Consider the following 24,943-nt stretch of genomic DNA (forward strand, 5'->3'; position numbering starts at 1 on the left):
CCTGGTGCTCACCAGCAGAAGGCTGTTGGTGCTTGGGCATTTTATCTTTAGTCACAGATGTAGGTGAAACCAAGTGGCACACGTGGGGTCAAACCTTGACCTTGACTCATTATCATCTTGTACCACCAAAAGATTTAATAGCTGATGTGAAATTTACGAGTCGGTGGGAACATTCTGTGTACAAATTAGCACAGCTCACTGATCTTCATTCTTGCTTCAGTGTTAGACTTTGGGAAGGCTGTGCGGTGGAACCACTCAATTCAAAACACCAAATGGTTTGACAAGGTTATTATAATCTACAAACTAGACTTAGTTAAATTTTAACACACCTAATCTATTTTTCCCTCTAGTTTTTATATGCAACATCTTATCATATTAGCTTCAGATGATTGGCACAGCAAACAGCTGCTAATTTATTTGTGTCGTGTCACTATCTATTTAGAGAGACTTTAACAAACAGCTGTTGACACAATACAAGTCAGCACCTCTATTGAAACTATGAGACTGTGACTTTACAGTATCTATCCAGGGAATCGCTCACACTATGCCCTTGATATAACGCGCCATATTGGTTCCTTGGGTGTAGTTAGGGTTTATTTTGCCAATTTGTATGTAGAAATCACATAACATCCTGGTACGTGTGAGCAGAGTAATAACAAGTACTAATGATTTCCAGGCACTTTGCTGAGTGCGAGCAGTTGATGGATGCACTTTAGGAAAGCAGCAATGTGTGGACCTGAAATGACATGCACCTTTTCCCGGGCTGTCTTGTGACAATAGGGTTGTCTCATCTTACAGCTCCGTGTTCCCATGGTGCGACAGATCTCCATGTAATTAATGCTAGTGCATGATGTCACTCTTCTGTGTTTGGACTAAGGTGGTACCTGCTTTCTCAATAGCGATGACCTTGGCATCTTTATGACTATGCCTGATAGCAGGCTTTGCATCGACCTGAACTCGCTCTAGGAAGCCATTGGCATTTCTCCCTGTCCTGTGTGTGAGGCTGTGCTCTGGAGAGCCTCTTGGCCGAGACCTCTTGCCAGCGACCACCAGCAAGCTTCACTTCAGCTGTTCCCAGTGTCTCTACTGCCACAACTTAACCATCTACTAATGTATTTTTTCAATTTTTACTTTTGGAAGTTGATAGCAAAAGCACGCTTTATCCGGTCATAAAATATAAATGAGAATATACATGTTAGCATCAGAGAAATATAATATAAAGTAGGAATTATAATTATGAGGAGTAGTTTTTCTCCCAGAAATCTCTAACCTTTTCAGTTTTGAACCACTTTGGAGTCTAATAATAGCTAAAGAACTTCTTGCCAAAAAAAAAAAAAAAAAAAAAAAAATGTGCACACACCCACATACATGGCAATTGTTGCCATCAAATCTACAATTTCAGGTCTTTGTGCATTCTCTGAAGTCAAAGCATGAACCAATAGTAGTGCACTGGACCCATGTTAAGACCTTGTTTAAGACCTGCTTTTGTTTGTAGGGCATTAACTGAGGTAAGGAGACTTGTCAGAGAGAGTACATACCAATCCTACACCAACATTCGTCAGCATGTGGGCTTCCTGGTGCTAAGGAGGACTGATCTTTCATGCGAAGGAGTATATGTAGTGACCCAGACCCAGATCGAAGGTGAATACATGGTATTTTCTGAATTGGGGGCAGGTATCTTAGCGATTGGCCTTGGTGATTTATTTGCTGAACTGAGACACTGATGAACCTCAATGGAGGTAATGAGTGGTCATAAAGAACTAAATACTTAATATTGTAACCTTTCTTCCCCTGTTCCTTAATATACCACAGACCCAGCTTTTTCTTTCTCCATGATTACTGATTTCCCTAAGTCAACTGGAAGACGTTTCAATTACAAGTTTCCCAAAATACAGCCTCTCCTTTAGGAGGAGAAACTTTTACTTAACTATTCTCTCCTTCCCCACATATTAGAATAGAATATAGAATAGATATAGGTAGAATAGGTATAAAGTAACAGGTATTGAGGTGGCAAAAGGATTACTAGCTTTTCTACCAAACAGAATAAGTTTTAAAACCCGACCTTGCCACGTAGTAGCTCTGTGTGACCTTGGTCAATGTCATGGAACAGCTCTGAACCTTATGAAGTAACATATATAAACAAGTATATAGTTAGTCTCCAGGGTCCAATACATAATAGCTTTCCAATCTTTCTTGTCTTTCTGAACCCTTCTGCTTTGAAGGCATAGGACAATTTACCAATGTCAGGGGGAAAGGATTGAGGAATTCATTTGTTCATCTGTTCATTGATTAATCTGTTCCTTCAGTTCTGTAAACAGGCTTTGAGTCTTTACAGGTGTTAGGTACTAAACAGAAGGGAATAAGTTATGGTTTCTTTTCTCAAAGGAATTATAACCTGGGGGCATATTCACAAGTGATTAACCCTAGTTGGCATGTAATTGATTCCATAAATCCCCCCCTGAGTTGAATCTGTTAACTAAGCCCTTTTCCCTCTGGGAAGGTCCTTACTCCATTTTTAATAGCTAGGGTTTAAGACAAAAGGAACAGGGGGATGTTCAGATTGTATTTTAGTCCAACTATGTAGAGTGGGAAAAGGAATTGACAGATCCATTGTGATCAGATGGAAGACTTGAAGTGAAAAGATGGCCTGTATTCTGCCCCGTAGTCTGATCAATGACTAAAACAGCTAATCAATTAAAAAAATTCAAATGATTAGTTTAGTTTAATCACTTATGGATCTAAATAATGGGTAAGTTGAGTTTGCATTTAGTCTCAAAGCTTACTTCATATAAAAGTGCATGTCTGTGGTGAGAAATATGAAATATGTAAATAGCGACCATTAATGACTTTGGTTCTCAAAATTCTTCTGGTTTTGAGTCATTCCTTTTGTGTGGATGGCTCCCTGGTAAGCATTTAGATATAAGTGGAAGAACATTAATTTGGCCCTCAGGGTTTGCCTTTTAGTCTGTGTTAGCTTCATTAGGCATTTAACTTCAAAGAAATTATATATGTTCCAGGGAGAGTAGAGTACATTATTTTTAAAGACTTTAGTTGCTACTCTGTATTTTTTTTTTCTTAAAAAAGGCTCACAACTAGTAGTTTCTTATTTTCAAATGTTAATAAACTCAATTCCAATTCCTTGCATTTGAAATGAGAAAATTATAAAAACCCTCCAGTTGCCCCCAGAGAATGTGAAGTTTAAAATGTCAATGGAAATTAATGGAGATGGTTTGATTTTTAATTGTGGTAAAGCATAAAACATCTGGTATCTCAAAAAAATTAAGAAGAAAGAAAAAGCCCTCTCGATTTTGGAGTTTAGAAGCTCTTAGAGAAATTGTGACTATTGATGAGAGTTTTACTAATTTTTTTTGAAACTTTGTGAAACAGAGTACAAGAATCAACATTGTGGTTTTTTTCCCCTATGATATTCTCCCTATAAAGAGGAAGCTTATAATGTAAAGGAAATCTATGCATGTAACTATAATATGGTTATAACATCATCAGATTTTCATTATTGAACACAGTAAGGAGGCAATAAGAAGGAAAATAAACATTCAAGAATTTGTGACTATTTTTGAGCTCTGGAAAAAAAAAATGCTTACCAGTTCCACATTTCTAGTTTGGTCCTTTTCTTCACTAGCGTATACAATTTCTTTTTCTTCAATGGCTGTCCTTTAGGGGGAAGTCTCAAAGCTCAGTTTCTGGGAATTTTTTTCTCACTAATGTCTGATGGAGTTCTCACGACGTTCCTCTCCAGGACTCTTTTCTTCCTGAGATAATAGAATGCTTTGCTATCTAGGAAAACACATCATTTTTGCTGAGAAAAGGACAGAACTTCTATACTTGGCAAGGGAAAGCAATTTAAAATTCTAGGATTTTTTCCTGATGAGGCCAATTTAAAGGGAGGGCATTTATACTAAATGCAAACAGTTGACATTGCCAGTAAACATGATAGATCTCTCCTGCTGTTATTACTGTTGCTGCTGTTTGAACAAAAGTTATTCTGGTCACTATCCATCTTCCCTGTTTAGATAAAAGGATCCAATAGCTATGTACTAAGATTTGAAGCACCCTACTAGAGAAAGTAGTTTGGGGCTAGGTCATTTTGACCTCATGGGGAGGCTGACAGATTCATAGTAACTCCATCCAAAAGTGCTCCTATGAGTCTAAAAGATTTTTACAAATCTATATAGTCAAGATTGACTTTCTTGACTTATGGTAGGGTTACATCTCAAGAAACTCATTTTAAGTTCAAAGTATCATAAATCAAAAATGCATTTAATACATCTAACTTACCAAATGCCATAGATTAAGCCTAGCCTACCTTAAATGTACTCAGAACACTTATAATAACCTGCAGTTGGGCAAAATCATCTAACAGAAAGTGTACTTGTTTAAAAATTTGGAGAGAGAGGGAGTGCAAGCCAAGGGAGAGGGAGAAGGAGAACATCAAGCAGCCTCCATGCCGAGTGTGGAGTCCAACCCCAGCTGAAATCGAAAGTCAGACACTCAGCAGACTGAACCATCCACGCACCCTCAGAAGGTGTATTTTAATAAAGTGTTGATTACTTTATATAATTTCTTGAATACTGTACTGAAAGGGAAAAACAGAACAGCTTTGTGGGTGCAAAATGGTGGTATGTGTATCGGTTGTCAGCCTTGTGATTCATGGCGGCATGGGAGCTTTGTGGGCTGCCCCTGCCCAGCATCATGGGAGAGTATCAGACCACATATCTCATGGTAAGTGTTCCTGCCACAAAACAAACAAACAAAGAAACAAAGGGCCACAAGGAAACTTTGGGAGCTGCTGGATATATCTATTACCTTAATTATGATGATAGCATCCTGGGCGCTTGCATTATGTCCAAGGTCATCAAATTGTATACATTAAATACGTGCAGTTCTTTTATATCAATCATAAACTCAATAAGACTGTTGAAATGTTAAGTAAGAGAAGTAAGGTACTACTACAGACAGCAACAGCAGCAGCAATAGTAGAGAAAAGAAAATTGAGAACATAAATGGCACCCTTCAACACACTCCAAAGATGAAAGTCAATATAATTCAGTGGGAGCAAGAAAAACACCAATACTCATTTTAGAGAAGAAACTATGTCTGTTTGTAAAATCTCCCCAGTGAGTACTTGGTTTAGGAGAGGGAACCCCAGGAGGTGTGTAGAGTTGATCAGCACGTGGGTCTGGGAGGTTGCTCTTCTGAGGCTTCAGAGGAAGGATGCGTTTTGGAAGAGAAAGAGAAATTGGTGGATGTGGAGCCAGAGAGAAGGCTAGTTCCATCCCTTCCTGCGAATGTAGGTTATCAGTACATCTAAAACATTTCTTGTAGAGCTGGTGATGGTGACCACCAGCCCAGATGTGTGTGGTGTGGAGGGGAGAGAGGGAGGGCGGCTTATGGACTCCAAGTGGAATTCCTGGTGAGTGGTTTTGACTTCAATGGTTTTGAATTCAGGTCAACTCTCAGAAGTTACCTCAAGGGTAGCTGACATCTCTGGCTTACATGACAAGCCCAACTCACATCTTGCCCCCAAATACCATTTTCCACTTCTGCCAGGAGCTTCACAATATTTTCATGGCTTTCTTCTCTTGCTTCAGGTCTAGCCAGTGCTTGAGCACTGGCAAATTTCTTATTCAACTATCAGCAGAATTTATACATAATATCCCCAAACCAGTCATTTCTAACCCCGACATTTTTTTCCTTGCCAATTTAAATTGGTTTCTGGGGAGTCTGGACTACATTTAACATTTAGAGTTATTAAATACAGCCCAGTCATGATCTTACTAGTATCCAAGCTATTTAAAAAATATCACTGTCATTTCATGCAGAATTGTAGATACCCCGTCCACTATTTTTGTTTAGGACAAACAGTGTCATTTTAATGGGCTAGTCACTAGTCTTGCCTTCAGGGAAGGTTTAGTTTTACTTACATATGCTACTAGGAGAAAAAACGAGGTTATGCAGGTTAAGGGTGACTGATGAGGGAGTTTCGTGGGCACAGGGATCTCCAGCAGAATAACCTGAGTGCTACACAGGGGTTCAATGTCAACCCAAGGTTGTTTTTAGACTAAACGACAGCCCTGGTTTTCATCAGTTGTTGGATCCTTTTATTATTGCTGTTTGCTTGTTCCGGCAGGAGATGTTCTGCTGGTTGTCTGGGCTTTGCTTCCTGCCTTTGTTTTCATCAGGTCTCCTAGAGAAGGGGAAGGATTAGGAGATTCTAAGGCAGTGAATTAAATAACTCTTGTTCCACAGGTTCACTGCTAAGGGAAAAGGCAACAGTAATGGAACCAGATTCCATGTCTTTCCTATCTGCTAGTATCCTTGAAAATATTTCCAAGGAATTTGTCATTGAGATGTTGATGACTCTCCTATACCTTCTTGTTATTTAGAAAACTTAAAAATCTTGTATTAACTAAAATTGTCTGTTCTCTTATAAATACATGCTAAGGGATGATTTTGATCAATGTAAACTGATTCAGTTATTCTGCCCAGTTAATTGGGGTTTAGATTTTCTAGTTTGGACATTTACTATAATCAGATTCATATGAGACAAGTGATGGTGCCAAAAGCAGGGGAAAAGGGTGGAATGGAGAACAGAAGATAGTAGGAAGCATGCTAAATTAGTAAGAGCATGGAACAGGTGGTGGAGGGGAATCCAAAGTAGCACAAGTAGGGCCAGGAGGAGAGTTGATGGGGCAGGATCAGCACTGTCCATGAAAGGGATAACCACCTGTCCAGGAAGACATATGGGGCTGCGTAAATACTGATGTGGTCACACCGTGGAGCAGGGGGGCAGAGACAAGAAGAGGGGAGGCATTGACAGGGATGTGACAACAGGTGGGTCTGAGATCAACAAATCACATCTTGATAAGGAGAGCAGCTGGGCTAATCTTATCCAAGGCCTCTATCCAAGCTGGGACCTGGGGAGATTTGTGACTCTAAAGACTCGAAGAACAAGCAACTGGTGAACACTCAGGCAGGCAGATGAGTAGCTTGAGAAACAGAAACTGCAGTTTCACAGAAATAGCCTGGTTTTTGGAGACGCCAGGCAGTCTCAGGCAACGAGGCAAATGTGCGTTAGGGGAGAACTGAGGTACCAGTTCACTAGTGCTATCTACTACTAGACATGGCAGTGTGTCGTGTTTCCTCTTGGCTTGCCTGTCTCCCCTGCACTACACTTTCTTGAGAGCAAGTTTGTCTTATTCTCCTTTATCTCTACCTCTCAGGTACCATTCTTAGCATGGGTATATATTTAGGAAATTTAATTAATTTAATTAAATGGATTCAAGCATGGACTATTTCAGGGGCACAACCTGGCAACTTCAAGAACCAGAAGTCCCGAATCAGGGGCAGGTGGGACTCACTGTTGGCCATGTGCATAATTACCCAGGGCTATGTCAACACTAGGGTCAAAGTTGGGCCTAGATTCTGAGGTACACTCTACTTCCAGATGTGTGGTGGAGAACCCCTTAACAGGATTTGGAGAGTAATGGCAGTGGGAATCTGGTCATTAAGTACATAGATTTTTTTTTTTTTTTTTTTTTGGTGTGACTATCTCAGAAGGGATAAAAAGCAGAAAAGATAATTGTATCAGTTAACTTCCAGTGCATAACAGTGCATCCCAAAACTTAGTGACTTGAAAGAACATTTGCTATTTCTCATGACTCTGTGAATTCCTCCAGCGATTCTTCCAGTGTGGGCTGGCCCAGCGGGGGCTGGGTGGTCTGCAGTGGCCTCACCCACATGTGTGATGTTTGGCAGACTGGTTGATCTGGGAAGAACCTCTGATAAGACAGTTTATCTCTGTTCTAAGTGACTCTTATCCTTCTGCAGCCTACCTTGGACTTTTCACTTGGCTATCTCAGAGTTCCAAGTCTCTGCTTGCATTTCCTATTGTCCCATTGGCTGAGGCAAGATAATGACCAAGTCCAGACTTAGGGGAAGAGCAATCAGTCCAATCCTTGATGGGAGAAACTGCAAACATCACACTGCAAAGAAAAGAATATGGAAGAATGGGAAGCACATGGGACCATCTTTGTAATCTACTGCAATCATTTTCCAGATACTGTGTTTCCAGATATTTATGTTTCCATTCTATAGGATTTTAAGGGATAGAAGAAAAAGAAGAGCAAAGAAGTGGGGACTTTAAAGCAAAGCAAATACTCTTTTGGTGGGAGGCAAATTAATAATCCACAAAAATATATTTGCCATAGAGGGACAGGCATGGTTTTTGAATCTTCTCTTTGCTAAATAACAGATTTGTGTTAATCTGTGAACCATTTTTGTAATTATGGGCTAATCTCCTTGTGTCTGCCAGGCTTCTCCAGTGTAGAATTACTTCTTTCCATTGCCATACTTTGTTCTTTGGAATTGCATCACTAAGACCTGCTCACACTCAAGAAGAGAGGAATTAAAGTCCACCTTTTATGGGAACACTACCTGCATATATGGAATTCTGCTATAATGAAAAGTTGTCCCCTTTTCTTATTTTTTAAAAATATTTATTTATTTATTTTAGAGAGATGCAGAGGGAGAGAAGCTTCAAGCAGACTCTGTGCTGAGTGCAGAGCCCCTACATGGGGCTCAGTCCCCATGACTATGAGATCATAACCTGAGCCAAAATCAGTCATTGGAGGCTTAACTGACTGAGCCACCCAAACACTCTTCCTTATTTTTTAAATGTCTTTTGGGTGTTACTAATGCCCCCCTTCTCATTCCTGATACTAATTATTGGTGCTTTCTCTCTTTTTCTTGATTAGTCCTGTTGGGGTTTATGCATTTTATAAATACTTTCAAAGAAACTACTTTTAGATTTTTTCCCTGTTTTATGTTTGTTTTCCATTTCGACTTATATTCTTTCTTGTTTTCCTAATTCTACAGTCCTTACTTGCTTTTTGAGATGGATTATGAGTACATTATTTTTCAGTCTTTCTTCCTTGCAAATATATTTATTCAAGGTTATATCTTTTCCATAAGTATGGGTTCAGCTGCAGGCCACAGTTTTGATATGTGTCTTTTTTACCTTTGCATTTAGTTGGAAATATTTTCTGATTTTCATTGTGATTTTTCCTTTGACCCATGGATTATTTGAGATCATTACTTTCTAAGTATTGGGAAATTTTCTAGCTTTTTATTAATGTTTCCTAGCTTCTTCCGCTATGGCTGAAAAATATAATCTATGAGATTTCAATATTCTGAAAGTTTTTGAGATTTGCTTCAGTCCTAGTCAGTGGCTAGTTTCAGCAAATGTTCCATGTGCAGGTTAATAGAGCATGTATTTTACACCCATTGGCTGTTCTGCCCTGTGTTTGCTAGTCATGTCAAGTTGTCAGTTGTGTTGTTCAGTTTTTATGTGTCCCTTCTGATTTATTGTTATCAATCATTGAGAGAGTCATGTTAACATCTCTATAAATGTGGCTTTTTCCATTTCTTGGGGTTTTGATATATTTGACTTTATATATCTTTAGGCTATGTTATTAGGTGAGTATCAATTTCAGATTGTTACATTTTTATTTAGCATTGACCTCTTATCTTTAGGAAATGTGCTTTTTTTTTTTTTTTGAAATGTGCCTTTTTTAACCTAAGTTATTGTGTCTTCCTTTCAAGTCCACAGGTCTGAATGTTAGTAGGGTCCATATCAGCTTTCTTTTGGTGAGTGTTCACATAATATACCCCCTGGCTTGTTTCTGCTTTCAAACTTTCTGAGTTTCTCTTGCTTGCAGTATATGGTGGGATTGAAAAAATATCTGGTCTGAGACTCTTTTTAATTGGGGCACTTAAACATTTATATTTAAAAACATACTGGTGCATTTGGGTTTATATCTATTATATATTATTTCTTTTCTATTTGTCCCATCTGTTTTTATTCTTCTTCCCCCTTGTTTCTTGACTAATTTTTATTTATTTATTTATTTTTAAAGACTTTATTTTTAACTCATCTCTATATCCAATGTGGGGCTCGAACCCACAACCCCAAAATCAAGAGTTGTACATTCTACCTACTGAGCCAGCCCAGCACCCCTTGACTTATTTTTAGATTAACCAAATTTTTAAAAATTATTCCATTTTCCCCTTTATTTGCTTTATAATAAAGCAAATATGCTTTTGTTATATTTCTAATGGTTCCAACAGGAAATAAAATACATATCTCTTTAAGGATTTTAGGTCCTTTTTGGGACTATGTATGGTACATTCATAGGTAGGGTGATCAAAAAACTTATTGTTCAAACCTATAGCAGAATATTTGTTTATCTGAGAGAAAGAGAGGAGAGAGGGGCAGAAAGAGAGGGAGAATCCACAAGCAGACTCCCCTCTGACTGAGCACAGACCCTAATTTGTGGCTCAATCCCGGGATCCTGAGACCATGACCTGAACCATAATCAAGAGTCCAGCACTAAACTGACTGAGCCACCCAGGTCTCCCGGCACTCTTCATTTTTGAAAGTGAGAGGGAAATTATTCGTGGTCATGTTGGAACAACAGCTATAAACCAGGCCTGTCATGGGCTAGGTCTTTCTCTGAACAAGAAACCCATTGTTAAAGACACCATATAAAATCACCGAGCACTTATTTTAATCGAGTGGTGGTTCTAGGTGTTGGAGAATCAAATAAAATATAGTTTTTCATTGTAGTTTTTGTATTATGCTTTTCTACCTTGAAGTCCATTTATCTGAGTCTTTTCCTCATACCCATAAAACAAGTGCGTGTGTTAGATGAGCAGGGAGAGAAAGGAGTGTTAGTATAGACATAGCATAGAAGGTAGGCAGAGGGTCAGTCAGAGGATAAGGAACCCCAATCTGCACCTCGTGAGCAGATTGAAAATAAGGATTAGAAGAAACGCACTGAAGACAGGGAGAAGTTTTTATAGGCTGAGGTAGATGTTATCTAGAAGGAAAAATGAAACAAGTTACTGGAGAGGGAAGAGTTGAGGAGACTCCTGGGGTGGGGAGAGGGGAAGGCTGAGACTAAGATTAAGATCCTTTAGGGAAGAGAGAGATGGATATCAGCATGCTGAGGAAGCTCCACCGTCTGTTTAAACACAGATGAGCCCTCCATTTGGAGCGATACACAGCAGGAAGACTGCATCTTTGTCTTTGGAAACACTGTTTTCCTTCCCCAAATCATTATTTGAGCCAGTCGGTTCTGAGAGATGCTTTATTCATTACACTGGGGATAGCAAATAAGCTGTATCCATTTACAAAACTCTTGTCTGCCTCAGGAAACATAAAGAACTTGTGATCAATGTTCAATGTAAACAGATTGGGAAGGAGGCCCTGAGCGATGTGATGTGTTTTCAGAGTTGTAAACTGTCAGGGAATTTTTATTGTGTGGGGGGTGTCTCTCTGTGTGTGTGTGTGTGTGTGTGTGTGTGTGTGTGGGTGTGTGTGTGTAAGTGTGTGTTGGATTTTTTTTTAGCTCTTTCATTCCCTATATGTTCATAGTACTGAAGAATTCATAATAGCAGCAGTTTTCATGTGTTCAATAACATTATGAAAAACACTCTTAGCTAAATTAGATAAAACTCAGGTTATCAACCTTCTACATCTACCCTGAGTCCCACCTGCCACCAGCCAGAAGGCCAAGGACTGTCGTCTCCCCACATGTCCTATCAGAGAAGTTGCTTTTGAAAAAATGCACTTTCACAAAAGTGCCCAATTTAAATTGGCTTTTCTTTTCCCCCAGAAAAAGAAAAGAAAAAAAAAGAAAAGAAAAGAAAACAGCTTTTGTCAGGTTTTAGAAAAATGCAATAGTCTGAATCAAATAAAATGGTTTTGAATCAGTTCCTAAGAGATATATCTGCTGCTTCAATTCAGGCCAACCGATAATCTCTCCTGAAGCGGGAGACAGATGGGGAGGGCAGGGTTAGATTTTCTACTCCGCTTCCAGGCACAGCATTCCCTAGGAGGGTCCTGTGAGGGTTGGTGTGGGAGGTTTATACAGATGCTTGCAGGATCAGGGGGTCCCATAGGACCAGCCAAGAGGGTCTCTGGCTGCACACAGGATAGAAGTCAAATGTGAACCAGCAGGAGGTGAGAGCACCTTATTCAGGGTATAGAGAGAGTGCAGGTACAGATGGAGACTTAGAAAGGAAAGGAGGGAATCTTTGTGTGGGGTCTGGGGTTTTTAGTGAGGGTCATGGTCTGGTGTATGTGTCTCCTCAGGCATCCAGGAGCCATGAGAACAAAGATGAGTGTTATTCTTTGGATCCAGGGGTCTTGCTGTGGCGATGGCTAGCTCTGGTGGTCTGTAATATACATATGGTAACTTCTTCAGGTCGCTCTCACCTGGTCCTTCCTTAGATTTTCTCTATTCTGGAGAAATCACTGACTCCTTGTCCCTCATGGGGAGGACATACACAATTCGCCTTACGCAGCATGTATAAAGTGGGGGTACACGTTCTAGCAAGAACAGAAGCAGGAAAAGGAGCAAAGAGCAGGTTTTTGTGGAATGCTTCTGTTTCCCTATCTCAGTACTGCTAAGATTCTCTCTCTGCATTCCGATAAAATCATTCCTGTTTCCTTTCATCTGCATTAAAATCACTGAAATCTTAGTCACCTCAGAAACGTTGCCATGCAAACAGAAAGACAGAAACTCCAGTTGTCTGCATTTTCCTCTTCAATTTGTCTCTAAATGCAGCTGGTGTCACAGAGAGCAGAGTGTAGGGAGAAGGAGAGAGAATGGGATAGGGCAGATGGTCTGTCAAAGGATATGGATGCCAAGCTATAAAAATTATAAAGCATATTTTTTCATGACAGTATTAATCCCTTGACGGAATCCATGAGCCTTGATGTTGGCAGCTGTGAAAGTCCCTCTGGGGCTGTCACATGAGCGGCTGTTACCAAGAAGGCCCAACTGTCTCCCCTTCTCTTTCCTGATGGACACGCATAGGGTTCTGGTAAGTAACCTGTGGCTTGCAGAGACCAGCGTCCTTTTCACCTTGGCAACTAAGCCCTCCCACAAGATTTCTCAGCTACAAAACAAGGTCTAACTAAAGTGTGACATAGGCTCAAAAAGTTCCAAAATTTTCTGCTTTCTTGAAATAATTTTAAAGTGATTGGGACTTGTGCGTGTCCGTGTGTGTGAGAGTCTCTTGGGAAACCCCTGCATGTGTGTTCAGTTAGATGCCTGCCCCTCAAGCCCAAGTTTTAAGATAAGTCAGCAGGCCTCTTTCACAGGAGAATTGGGAGCTTTTCAGTTGGCTGCCTCTGTGCTGAGTCCTTGTGGGTGAGTCTGTGGAAACTCTGTAAGAACTGTTTCTTAGGGTTCCTGGGTGGCTCAGTCAGTTAGTCTGACTCTTGATCTCAGCTCAGATCTTGATCTTTGGGTCATGAGTTCAAGCCCTGGGTAGGGCTCCATGCTGGGCCTGGAGCCTACTTTAAAACAAAAACAAAAACAAAACCCCCACACAGAACTGTTCCTCGTTTCAGTATACCCAGTATACCATTGTGGATCTCGTGGACAGAAGCACTATTGGTTTTCAAAGCTGGGTGTTTTGGAGTCTCATCTCTCAATTACAGATCTTAAAAGTTGGGATATCAGATATGGGATTCAAACCCTCTCTCTTTAGGGAGAAGCTCAGGGTTGTGAGTTCCCTTCCAGTTGTGGGTTACTGCACGAGGGGTGCGATGTTTCCATAGAAGGAGATGAGTTCAGAATCCTCTTATGTTATCATTTTGAACTGGACTGATGTACCTGATTTTAAGTGCTGGAGAAAGTAATCATTAATGGAATGAAAAAAATACGGTAGAAATTCTAAGTTACTTGTGGATTATTGTCCCAACAACATCAAATAAATTTAGGCCAATTATGTCAAATGATATATTGGCAAAGAAGGTCAGGCAACCAAATAACAAAAACAGGAAAAGATAATATGAAGTAAGATAATAATAAAATCACCTAAAGAAGACCAAATGTGAATTCTTCAATTGAAGGAAGAATTGATAGGCTAGTTAATAGGAGCTAAGAAAACCTACACCCATTGTTATGGATCTAATATTAGGATAAACAAGCCTGTGGGGATAGAGTTATATCCGTCCATGAGATAATGCAAAACAGTTTTCTTTTTCTTTTGTGTCTCCTTTCAGTCCAAATAAATTCACCTTAATTTGGGTGTCCAGGGGTCTTGTCTTTTTCTGTTCTTCTTCTTTTTTTTCATCCCTACCTGTAGCCCCCTCAATCCTGCCCCCTGGGTCTTGGCTTTGTCCTCAGTGCAGGACCAGCTACATAATTTGTGGAGCCCAGTGAGAACAAAAATGCAAGTCCCCTAATAAAGATAGTAAGAATTTCAAGTTGCTGATAGCAGAGGCATTTATGTCAAATGCAGGGTCCATCTGAGTCGGGATTGTGTGGGTAGCTTGCCCAAGAAACCAGACCTGCTTCCAGGTTCTGAGCACTTTTCCTACTCCGTCCTTGAGGAGAACTGGTAGGATCATCCCATGCCTCTCGGTCTCTGAGACCAACCCAGGTGGGAGACAACTCCTTAACACTGGCCACCTCTCCTCCTGCGACCCACTTGAATTATTATGCTTGACTCTGTCTCCCAACAAAAGAACCACCTCCTCACCGGGCTTGAGGGAGGAAGAAAAGAAATATTAAGGTGAAGTCATAATTCTGTTTTGCTGAAAACTGTAAGATGGGAGGCTAGATCACATAGGATTTTAAGCAGTATAGTCTCCATTTCCTGGGGGTAATTAAGTGAGCCCCTGGAGGAGGAGTCAAGTTCACTTTGATGATGTTGTGTTTGGCTGTTACAATGAGATGTTGTTGAGTTGCAGCAGGTGTTCATTGAGCTGAAGAAAGAGTACCTTTCAGGTTTATAAAATAATTTTATGTCAGTTGCCTTATCACTGACTAGAGATATTCCATAAAGCCAATCACAACACCTGATAACTTTATTTATCTTGTACACACTTCACACATGAAAAGCTCAGTTATTTAAGCCCATCACAGGGAAACTTTGCCAGCAGTGACTCAGAGTAACTAATCAACTATCAAAGTCTGTGCTAACACTGCCACGCTGTAGCTGTTGGATGCTGTAGCAATCAGCATCCTTCACATTCAATAGATGAAGTGTTTGATGGCTGTTCTGTGTTTTGAATCACAAAGCAGCACACTGTTTTGCCCTTGAGGTCCCAGACAATTTTCCCTTCCTCCAGGATTTCCAGCCATGTGGACTGATTGTCCAGGAAGCGTATCACAGGGTCACAGGTAGACTGGTTTCTGTGGCAGAGAAATTATTTGCAGGTCAATCCTGGTGTGCAAACAGTGCAATGTGATGTAAAAACATGAACGTTAGAGTTCTATGACATTGGCTCTGCCAGTTAACTTTCTTTTCCCCTTTTGTTTGGGAATTTGGCAAAAATTTAAATATCTTAGCAAATTCTAAAATAAAATAGCAAAAATCTCCTGCCCCCATCCTTGTCACGTGGCACAGAGATGATCCTCTTAACTACTGATTTGTTTAGTTCTTCCGGTTTCCTCCAGGATCCTAAGTGGTATTATTATACATTTAGGTATCCGTTCATCAACTGTAAATGTTATCTGTTGATTACCCCACAAAACTTCTCTCCCTGATTGTTACTCATTTTATTATTTATATTAGTTCTTTGGTCTGATAAGCTTCTTGCCTATCCAATGGAATCATGGCAGTAAATACCATATAGACTTGCTGTAAGAATTAAATGAGGTGATCTGTGTAAATATTTAGCACATTTAGTGCCTGGTACAGACCCGAGTGTGCAAGTAAACATCAGTGCTGTGCCCACTCGTGACCTGTCTGTCCTGAGGCCCATCTTCACCCTCCCTTTGAGGCTCAGTCACCCTTTTCAGTCTGTGCTCCCAGAGCTGTGTGTCTGCCGGTTTCTAGCTGGAGAGAGAAGCCAGCGAGAAGCCAGGTGTTTCTCCTCCCCACTTTCTAAGGCAGGTGCAATTTTGACAGTTCTGTCTTTCCATGGCTTCAGCCCCAAAGGTGATGAATCTGTGCTTTCAGATTCTTCTGGGTAAGGAGACCCGCAGGTTCCAATAGCACCACCTCATCTTTGTGTGGGTGGCAGTGACCTCCTGAGATTGCTAATTTGTTGTCTGATTATTCCTTGGTTGGCTCTTTGGACACATCTGTCTCCTCTGAAACCAAGTCCCTGTATTAAATGCCCTCGTTAATAAGAAGCTCAGATGGTTTTGTTTCTCTAGTTGGAGGCTGACTGTTAAGGTGTTACAGGGAGAAGCCTCTTCTCTAGTTTTTGTTACATTTGGAGAAGTTCCACGTGTATAGCATTCAGGGGGTCTTATCCCCAAGGGGGACTGGTGACGAGTCTGATTGGTGACTTTGTGAGGAGGGAGAGTGATACATAGTTCATTCATCTCCTTCCTTTCTCTTAGTTCTTTGGGGCCAGCCAACCTGTAGAGAGCATGCATTTTGCTCTGCTCTCTGGGAAGAGGGGCCGGCCCCAGGGAGTGGTCCAGCCATAACCAGGTTGGCAGACCTTCCTGATTCTGGGGTGTAGTACAGCCAGGCCCATGGGTGCTGGAGACCTAACTCAGGTTTCCCAGTTGCTTTTTTATTCATAAAGTTAATATTTTGCTCTCTTGTCAGACTGACTCCATGTTCTGTGTCCCAAGTGGTTCCATAATCAGGCAGAAACCGAGGTTAGCGCTTGTTCAGCCTCCACACACAAAGCATGTTAGCTATCGTTTTATTACAGTGGTGATGGCGACAGAAAGACTCAGCCTCAGCCTACCGCACCCTTCCAGGGGACTAGCCCTCTTCCATGACATGCAGGTTCCACTTGAGAGCACGGAGCTGAGGGGCAGGTGGGCTGGAGCAGCCCCACAGCAGAGGAGAGAGGGAAACGGATACTCACAAGAGAGACACTAGCCCTCCCCTAGATAATCATTCAATTGCTTCAGAAGACAGGCTTCCAGGAGTTGGGTGTGATCAGCTGTGCCAGGTGATTTGCAGGTATGGTGGTGGGTAAGGTTTCTGGGTGGTCTGACAAAGCTGTTCCCTAGATTTATCTCCAATGAATTGTGCTGCTCTGTCATTCTTTCCACTCCCACCTCCGTGCCTGAATATTCAGGCTCTCGGGAGCCCTCCCTCAGTTCTTCTTTTGTTTGAGAAACAGCAACAAATCTCTCTTCCACAATCTCTCTCTCCTTTTCATGGCCTGATTATAAATGTATTCCCTTTGTTCTTTGTTTCATTTCGAAGACTTTAGAAGGGACAGAAGCTAAATGCATGTTCTTGGTATACAATCTTGAACTTGAAACCTTCACTGAAACTTCCAGAATCTCACATTTCTTTCTGAGATGTAGGGAAAATCATACTGAACTTTTTAAAAAAGGACTCAGGGGTATTCTTTCTGCTTATTAGGAACTCAGTAAATGACAACTTTCCTTCTTATTATGTATGTGGTGCCGTTGGTGGTTTGGATCACTTTGGTGGTAATAAAAGCAACACTCAAATGAGCTTTCGTTGTATGGGGACCATTAGGACTGTTCTCAGATATTCTAAAGAGTCTGGCTTTCTTTCCTTGCAGCCTCCTGGGAAGACCACACTCCACCATCCCTTCCCGCCCCCATGCTTGCAGTTAGAGGTGTCCAGAGCACTTATTTTAGCCAACTGAATGTGCTTGGGAGATGTGTTTGTTCATATTGCAAATGTGTTCTCAAGCTCTCTTAACCCTTGTCTTGGTGGCCAGAATATATCGAGGTAGTGGCTGCTGGATTTTCCTGGTCCCTGGAAAGATGACTAGACCCAAGCTGACTCTCAGCTATAGTTTAGGAAAAAAATTAACCTTTGTGGTTTTAAACCTCTGAGTTTTGGGGGAATATTTGTTACTCAACCTAATGCCGCCTATTCTAAATGATTTATATTACATCAAACCCTTCCTCCCCATTCTGAGCCTCCCTCCTCTTTGCAAATGTCCCTCTTCGTTCTCAGTGTTAAATTTCACTTCCCTCTTACTGACTTATATTCCAGGCACAGACTTAATTACTCACCCTGCTTTACAGGTTTGGTACTAGGTTTTGAACGTGGGTGTGACTAAAATTCTTATCATTTCCAATGCTTTAAGCAATGGTGACAATATTGGCAGCTTTCTGAGATGCTGTTTTGTAACAGAAAAAGTATGATTTTGAAATCAGACCAGAGTTTGACTCCCAGACCTACCAGTGGCTGTATTATCTTATGCATCTTTCTTCATCTCTCTAAAACTTAATTTCATCATCTGAATGAAATAAGGATAACAATATTTCACCCCTAAGGACTAGACCCTTTATTTTGGAAAGCGCAGCCTCTTTGCATTCTCATTGTGCACAGGCATCTTCATCTAAATTAGTGTTATTTCTGACTGTCAGTGTGAGCAGACACTGAAGTCATATATTGCATTGAAGGTGCTCCAAAAGGTCTTGTCCTAAAATCCCATCCCTCTCAGCAAGCTAGAGGCATGTCACGGTCACCACGTTTTTGAGATAGGGTCAGCATTCTAAGATGCCTTGTGCATATTTGGAAAAGAGGATAATCTGGTCATTTGCTCCCAGGCTGTAGGGATGGTTGTTCTTTCCTCCTGGTGGTGTGATGAGGCAAGAGAAGTGGACTGTTCTACTGATGGAGGTAAATCAACCCAGAAAACATCCTGTTACACCCTAGCCCAGAATCATAGGTATCCACCTGCCTTAACACTCAAGTAATCACACGCAGAACAAAGATGTATTTGAGAGTGACTTGCTGTGGCCTCTCTTGTACTGGTTGTGGACTGGGTCACGGCTTCAGTAAGGCTCTGTCTCCCACTTGATTGACCCTGGTTCTCTAGGATTTGCATCTGAGAACTTGAAGGATTTTCCAGAGTCCTTTCCTGGTGGGAAACACCATGGGCCACGAAATTTCATCTTGGTCTCATGAAACCACTGAAAACCCCATTCTGCTTTTCAAAGGGTTTTTGCTAAGGTATCCATTATGCCACCCCACTCACCCCTAGATATGGCAGATGGCAAGGGGAGAAGGTGGGCTGCTGATCTGGGACTGTTGGAATCTCTGCCAGAGCTTCCCTGACTATAGACCCCTTGAGGGGGCCAAGCCCTGATTCTGACCCTTGTGTCTGTGCTCCCAACTGGCAATTGCTTTGCAGGAGAAGCAGCTGCAGAGTCAACTCTGCCCAGTGTCCACATTTTCCCTTAACTCTCTACTTGTCCTGGCACCTCCCTACTGCCTTCACACGAACGGACTCTGTACATTATGTGTTTTTCACTCTGCATTTTTAACTCTGGCTTTTCTATTTATTCTCAGTGGGAGGCTGGTCTGTCCTAAGTTATTGCTTCCCACCAGAAGAGTTACACTTTTGCTTTTCCTACTTCTCTTTCATTTTGACATAGTCACATTCTGCATGTCTAATTTTGCAATTACTTATATTACTTAGAAGTATGTGTTGATAATCTTTGGAAAATTGGAAACTTTGGATCCATTTTTGGAACTTTGGACTTTTGCAATCTCAATAATATAGCTTATAGATTCCATATCCAATATTTCCAATTGTTCTTGATGATCTTTTTTTAAAAAAGATTTTATTTATTTATTTGAGAGAGAGAGAGAGCTCAAGCTGGGAGGAGAGGCAGAGGGAGAGAAAGGGGGAGAAGCAGACTCCCCAGTGAGCAGGGAGCCTGATGCACTTAATCCCAGGACCCTGAGATCATGACACTTAACCAACTGAGCCACCCAGGCACCCTTCTTGATAATCTTTATACACACACACACACACACACACACACACACAAACACATATACATTTGGTATGTGTACATGGTGATCTGTCCATCTGTCTTTCTATATATATAGTTCTGTTAATGTGAAATATAGTATTACACATTATGGCTGTACTGCAATTCTTTTAATACTTTATCTTTTGATATCAGGGTGGTTTCATTTTCTTAAAATTTTATTTATTTTAGAATTATAAACAAGGATAAAGCACTGAAGGATTGGTAGTGTACTAAAATTTTTTTCAAGTTTTATTTATTTTAGAGTGAGAGTGAAAGCACGAGTAGGAGGGGCAGAAGGAGAGGGAGAGGAGAGAGAATCTCAAGCAGACTGTGCACTGAGCATGGAACCCCATGTGGAGCTCTGTCTCACAACCCTGAGATCAGAATCTGAGAGGAAACCAAAGTCAGAGACTTAACTGACTGCATCATCCAGGTGCCCTGGTGGTGTGTTAAAATTGTTAATAAATATTCTAAATTGCATTACACCATGTTAAAAAATAAAAATGAAAGATCATTTATTTTCAAAATTACATCACATGGTAGCAGCAACAAGGGAAGAGGATGAGGTCCATAAGAGGTCTAATTACATTTTCTGGTTTTCTCTTCATGAGACACAGATAATTCCAACTACTGAATAAAGACTGAATTACTGTTCTTGTACTTACTGAAAGGATTAGTTGGGGGAGAAATGAATTAGACTTTGCTTATGAAGAAATACGATGATGATGTGAAATAGACATTTAATTGATGACCTTGAATCATGAGAGGTGATAAGGAGTATCAGTTATATTTTACCTGGACCATAGAGATCTGTTTTATATACTCCTAACATTTTCTTCTAAGTTTTATTTGTATAGCTACTTTGGGTTATATTTTATCAATAGTTATTACTTAAATGGATCGGATATTAAAGGTAAATGATGTTTTAGATTTAATGTGCTTTGTCCTTAGATCATGTATCAAAAGAGTCACCATTTTTACTGGACAGTTATAACTAAATTTTTTTTTAAAGATTTTATTTATTTATTTGTTAGAGAGAGGGAGAGAGAGAGAGCATGAGCACAGGCAGGCAGAGTGGCAGGCAGAGGCAGAGGGAGAAGCAGGCTTCCCACCGAGCAAGGAGCCCGATGTGGGAGTCGATCCCAGGACTCTGGGATCATGACCCGAGCTGAAGGCAGCCGCTTAACCAACTGAGCCACCCAGGCGTCCCATAACTAAATATTTTTAAAGTTGTGTTTATTTATTTGAAATAGAGTAAGAGTGCAAGCAGGGGAAGGGCAGAGGGGAGAGGAAGAGGAGAATCTCAGGCAGACTCCCCATTGAGTGTGGGGATTGACCTCAAGATCTCAGAACCCTGAGATCATGACCTGAGCCAAAACTAAGAGTCAGTCACTTAATCGACTGAGCCACCCAGGTGCTCACAGTTACAACTAAATTTGAGTAAAATATCAGAGAGTGGGAAGGGAGAGAGAAAATGAGATAGAGAAAATGAAGGAAAGAGGGGTAGAAGAAGGAGCAAGAGACAGAGAGATGGATTTGACTCTATATAGATCATAGGTGAAAATGGAAACCTTTCTTACTGTTGTAATCATGAGGATGTCGTTCTCTGTGTCCAGCATTAGAAGGCATACGAAATTCCTTAGACTCATTGTTTGATTGTGAAAGCATAGCTTTTTAAATTCATAGAAGAAAGTCCTGGTAGGTTACATGTCTACAGAACATGCCAATTCACTTAGCACTGTGTATACAAAGTTCTCTTGAATGCTACATGTGCTGTTTCCTTCCCCAGATAATTATAAAATTGATCATCATGTATTTCAAATCAATGAATGTCTTTTGAAAGTGTTCTTTAGTAGGTCAGTATAAAAGGGAAAGCTAGTAATAGTACACCCATTGATAGGACACTCTAAAATAGAATGCATAAGGTCAGCATTACCTTCTTAGGGAAAAACCTGTGTGTAATGCTTAATATGTCTTTTTGCAGTAGCAAAAGTAGTTAACTTTAAAGGAATTTTTGAAAATAATAAAATCATACCCTCTTTTCTTTCCTTCATCCAGTCCCTCTGCCTTTCACTTATTTTCACAAAAGGGTATATTTCTTTCTAGAAAGTACTTTAGTTATTTTATTTTTTATTTAAAAAAAAGATTTTATTGATTTATTTGACAGAGAGAGATCACAAGTAGGCAGAGAGAGAGAGGTGGGGAAGCAGGCTCCCTGCTGAGCAGAGAGCCCGATGCGGGACGGGATCCTAGGACCCTGAGATCATGAACTGAGCTGAAGGCAGAGGCTTAAACCACTGAGCCACCCAGGCGCCCCAGTTATTTTATACTAATAAATGTTAATATGAAATTATTGAGCCTGAAACCAAACTTGGTAATTTTATTTACATTTTGTTCATTTTGATCCCTTTTTCCCTAAAACTGTAAAAGGTTTTAGATAAGGCAAAAGTAAAATATTTTGGTTTTACTGGTAATAATAGGAAACAATGAAACTGAAAAGATTGAAACTAGAAGGCAAAGGAAGGAATAGAGTGATAGAAAAAAAGGGACAGGAGTCCTTTGGTTCAAAATGACATGCTGAAAAACTTCTGGAATTAATAAGAAATTATAATAAGGTGGTAGGATACAGGATTAATATATGAAAGTCAATTGCCTTCCTAAATAGCAAAAATGAACGTGTAGAATTAAGATTAAAAAAATTTACATTAGAACCTTCCAAAATGAGGTACTTAATTATAAATCTAACAAGATATGTACAAAATCTATAAGAGGAAAACTAATAAAACTCTAATGGAAGAAATCTAAAAAATAAATAAATGGGGAGATACTCCATGTTTGTGAATAGGAAAACTCAATATTCTCAAGATATCAGTTCTTTTCAACTTGATCTATTGATACATTGCAATCCTAATCAAAATCCCCCCCAAATTACTTTATGGATATTGACAAATGGAGTCTAAAATTTTTATGGAATGGCAAAAGTCCCAAAATAACCAACATAAGATTGAAGGGGCAAAACAAAACGCGAGCTTCAGGTTTTACTATACAGTTACTGTAAACTAATTAAGACAGTTTCGTATGGGGGGAAAAAAAAAAGAAAAAGATATGCCAGTGGAACAGAATAGAGAGTCTGGAAATAGACCCACATAAATATAGTCAAAGACTTCTTTTGACAAAACAACAAAGGCAATAGAATGGAGAAAAGACAATCTTTCTAATATATGGTACTACAATGACTGGATATCCACAAGCAGGAAGAAAAAAATATATAGACAAACTTCACACCCTTCACAAAAACTAACTCAAAATGGACCATAGTTCTAAATACAAAGGGCAAAACTATAAAATTCCTAGAAGATAACACAAGTGAAAATTTATGTGATGCATTGAGTAGGACTTTTTATTTTATTTTAGATTTTATTTATTTATTTGACAGACAGAAATCACAAGCAGGCAGAGGCAGGCAGAAAGAGGAGGAAGCAGGCTCCCCGCCAAGCAGAGAGCCCGATGAGGGGCTTGATCCCAGGACACTGGGATCATGACCTGAGCCTAAGGCAGAGGCTCCAACTCACTGAGCCACTCAGGTGCCCCGAGTAGGCCTTTTTAGATAAAACACCAAACACATCCACAAAAGAGAGATGGGTTGAGCGGTACTCCATTAAAATTAAAAATGGGGATGCCTGGGTGGCTCAGTTGGTTGAGCGGCTGCCTTCGGCTCAGGTCATGATCCCAGCAACCTGGGATCGAGTCCCGCATCGGGCTCCTTGCTCGGCAGGGAGCCTGCTTCGTCCTCTGCCTCTGCCTGCCACTCTGTCTGCCTGCGCTTGCTCTCTCTCTCTAATAAATAAATAAAATCTTTAAAAAAAAATTAAAAATGGCTCTGCAAAAAAGAGTATCAAGAGAAGACATAGCCTGGGAGAAAATATTTGCAAAAGACACACCTGGTAAAGATTGTTATCCAAAATATATAAAGAATTCTTAAAGCTCAGCAATAAGAGAACACACAGATCAGCTGAAAAATGGGCTGAGGACCTCAACAGACACCTTACCAAAAAGGATATGGAGATGGCAAATAAGTATATGGAAAGTATATGGACATCTTATGTCATCAGCGAAATGCAAATTAAGGCAATAAAATACCATCAGAATGGCCAAAATCTAGAACACTGACAACATCACATCCTGGTGAGAATGTGGAACAACAGGAACTCTCCTTAACTGCTGGAGGCAATGTGAAATATTACAGCCATTTTGAAATATGGTGACAATTTCTTTAAAGAAAAACTCTTACCATATGATCTAGCAGTTGTGCTCCTGGGTATTTATACAAAGTAGATGAAAACTTATATCCGCAAAAAGCCTGCATATGGACACTTGTAGTAGCTTTAATTGTTAAATCTTAGAAGCAATGAATATGTCCTTTAGTAGAGGAATGGGTGAATGAACTGTGGTAAATGCACACAATGGAATATTATTCAGTGCTAAAAGAAATGTGCTGTCTAGCCATGAAGAGATATGGAGGAAACTTAAATGCATATTACTAAATGAAAGAAACCCATCTGAAAAGGCTTCACAGTGTATACCTCCAACTGTAGGACTTTCTGGGAAAAGGCAAAACCATGGAGTCAATAAAAAGATCGATGGGGGTGCCTTAGTGGCTCAGTTGGTTGTGTCTGCCTTAGGCTCAGGTGGTGATTTTGGAATCTTGGGATAGAGCTGGTGTTAGGCTCCCTGCTCACTGGGGAGTCTGCTTTTCCCTTTCCCTATCCCTCCTCGCCCCTCCACTGCCGTGATATTTCTGTCTGTCTGTCTCTCAAATAAATAGATAAAGTCTTTTTAAAAAGGTGGGGGAGCTCTGTGGTTGCAGGTGTGTATTGTTATATATGGTGGGGAGAGATGAACAGCAGAACACAGAGGAATTTTAGGGTAGTAAATATATTCTATATGACCTCATAATGATGAATTTATGTCAATATACTTCTGTCCAAAACCATAGAATTACGATACCAAGAGTGAATTCTAAGGCAAACTATGAACTTTGGTTGACTATCATATGTCAGTGTAGGTTCATCCTTTATTTAAAAAAAAAAATACCATTCTGTGAACACTGTTAATAATGGGAGAGACTATGCATGTGTTGGGATAGGGTGTATATGAGAATTCTCTGTACCTTCCTC

This window comes from Enhydra lutris, unplaced genomic scaffold (assembly GCF_002288905.1).
Source record: "Enhydra lutris kenyoni isolate GAN:26980312 unplaced genomic scaffold, ASM228890v2 scaffoldscaffold12, whole genome shotgun sequence".
In the NCBI taxonomy this organism is placed as follows: domain Eukaryota; kingdom Metazoa; phylum Chordata; class Mammalia; order Carnivora; family Mustelidae; genus Enhydra; species Enhydra lutris.